Here is a 3,107-nt window from a genome sequence, read left to right on the forward strand (position 1 = left end):
AGAGCTTAGACTCTGACCGCTGCAGGAACAACAACAACGGCTCTTTTAAGAGCCAACAACAACACTTCTACAGAGCAGTCCATCCGCTCACTATATTAAGTAGAAAAACACATATTTAATAACTAAAATACCATAACTCACCTGTGAGCTGCATCAGCTACATATTTCATTCTGTTGTTATGTTTGCATTTACTTAGATTCAAAATTAAAACGTCATAAAAAACATGTTAAAACATGAACTTGAAGGTTAGATCACCTCTGACCTCTAATTCTATGATCGTTTATTAAAATCTTCAAATTTATTCAATATTATTTATTTAAAAATTCTGCAGATTTGGTTAATTCATAATGTTTAAGTTTTTTTCTTTATCATTACATAATTGATAAACATGATACAACATAGTAAAAACGTGACATTTTCCCCATGAAATGTAGAGATCATTACAGAGATCAATAAAGTTCTGAATATTGATTTGTTTCCTAACTTTTCATTGTTGATTATGGTGAGAATCAGCATATTTACATGGAGGAGGATCATTATTATTTATTAATGTTTAACTAAAGGCAAACTAAGCTAATTATTTCAAATTGGTAGTTCTTTGTACGACTCAGTATCGATGAAGTAGCCCGCAGTTTTGAAAAAAGGTTGATGACCCCTGATCTGTCATTTATTTTGTGATAAAATGACACATAAGTACAGGTAACGTCTCAGCAGAGAGGGCTCTGGTGAATTTGCATTTGTTCTTCATTTGTTACTAATAAAGTTTATTCAATAAGAGCCTGTATTTAATGGTATTTAATGTTTTTTCTTTGACGGACTGCAAAGGTGGCGAATGTGATCTCATTACAAAATTATTCACAGTTGGACTTTTGTTCAAAACATCAAGTAATAATGAATGGATGATCAATGCTGAACAACACAAATTCTTAAACATTCCTATTACCAAGGTAAAGGGTTGACCAGTGAGTTCTGAGAGAACGTCCTTCAAGGCAGTCTCTGTTATAGTCTGTAACATTCACCTTGGTGATTTTTTTTTTTTTTTTAGCTTTTGTTTGTTTGTTTGTTTGGGGGTTTGTTTTTTCATCACAAGTAATCAGTCATTTCTCTGATTTTCGTTTACATATTAATAACAGCATCAATGTCTCACTAAAAACAAAGGTTATGTTAACAGCGTTTGGTGCATCTTGTAGGACACGTCCTAGGACCAGGGATAATAATTATTTGAAATGAAATATTATCAAAACAATGCTTCTACAGTTAGTCATGAATAATAGGTAATAAAACAATACAAAAAAGTGCAATTTGAACTCTTATTTAGAATTAGATTTGGACATTGGGAGGGGGAGGTGGCATTTTAAGGTTTTAATGGAAACTCCAGACTGATTTGTTTTTTTTAAACTATTTTCTGAACTAGCCCTCTGACTCAGCCATGTCGACCGTTGGAGTCAGCAGCTCCCTGCTAATGGCTGCCTAACAAAACTACCTGAAGAAAACAAATAAACAAAGCCCACAAACTAAGACTACCGAGGTCCAACCCAAAACTAAATAACAAAACCCAGCAGTGTAAGACTGCTGAGGACAAAGAGGGGAAAAAGAAAAAAAAAATAGTGATTTTTATTTTTAAAGTAAGATTATTGAACTAGCATTTATTTAATTTACATTAGTTAAATGTATAAATTGATGGCTGAAGTCCACATAAATGATAAACTATGTAGGATTTTACATCCTTGTTTACCTGGAGATGTCTTGATTGCTCAACGCTACCTCCAGCTTTTGTTTGTGCCAAAAACTAGACATAATTCATATTTATTATTAAGAACAGAAGGCCATGAATGAAAATCCAAATTTCTTAAAGGCTAAAGTAAGACTACGTGGCTCCTTCGAGGTTTAGAGAAAACAAGCCCAAATGGTTCTTTTACTGTTTAAGGTTGCCAGCCCCCGAGATGTATGTAAAGAAAGCTCCATGTAGCGATCAGGCTGAAAACATTTGCTAGTAGCTCCTCCCACACAGCTGGGACGTCAAGATCATGAACAGATTTTTAGACAGAAGTTCAAGTTAAAATTATCCTAAATTTCCAGGAAAAGGAGCACAAAGAACGGCGTTTGGCCATCAAAAATGCCAGTTTTTATGCTCAAGTGGTTAATTTGCTGCATGGCGAAGGAGAATCCCTGTGGGCTCAAAAGCTCCTTTTAAATAAATGGCTGTTAAATCACACTTTAACATCCGTCTTTGGACTTTGACAGTTCATACAGTTAAAAAGTGTAATTGACAGGACAATACATTTCAAAAAGGTATTAAGTAGCATAGTAAAAATTTGCTCTTCTGTTACTTTCCTTCTTGGGAATGTCATTATACATAAAAATAAAATAGTCACTTGGCAACTGCAGAGAAAAAAAATCCTGGAGCTGTCCCTGTGTTTATTTGAAGTAAGAGTTCTCTCATCTAAAAAATAAGAGCCTGTCAAAATGAAACATGTAGCTTTAAAATGTGATGGAAAATAAAAAGTTCAGACCTTTGTGGTGCTGCTTCATTTGCTGTCAGTAAATCTAAATTCCTGTTTACTGAAAGAATTGTCCGAGATTTAGCAAAAAACCAAAGCCAGAGGTTACACTTCAGCCTGTTCATACAACAGTTCACAGTTCTGATTTAGTGTACTTAATAAAATGAGATTGTTGGCACATTTTTATTTGTCAACAACTTCTTCTTTTGCCGTGTTTCTCCACTCAGGAGTCACCAGTTAATCAGCTTTCTGCATCTCACTGTCTTCTGCATCCTCTACGTTATCAGGTTTTTGTATTTTCTTCTTTTTTTTACCTCAAGTAAAAACATGTTCGGTCCTGTGAAGGTCTGCAATTGGACAATTCATTTAGATTCAATCTCACTATTATTCCTCAAAGTTTGTTTGACATGTAGAAAACAACTCAGTATTTTATAATAAATGTAAAACGTTTTACAAGTGTGATGTAAAAGCTTTTCATTTTCAGAACTCAGGAAACCGTCATACATTGTCAAGCAAGTTTACTGAAATTTGATAGTAAAACAAAGTGTTACTGTATTACAATATATACACACACACACGTTCATCCACGTCAGTCACATCCAAAT

The sequence above is a fragment of the Oryzias melastigma genome, unplaced genomic scaffold (assembly GCF_002922805.2).
Source record: "Oryzias melastigma strain HK-1 unplaced genomic scaffold, ASM292280v2 sc00204, whole genome shotgun sequence".
Taxonomy (NCBI): domain Eukaryota; kingdom Metazoa; phylum Chordata; class Actinopteri; order Beloniformes; family Adrianichthyidae; genus Oryzias; species Oryzias melastigma.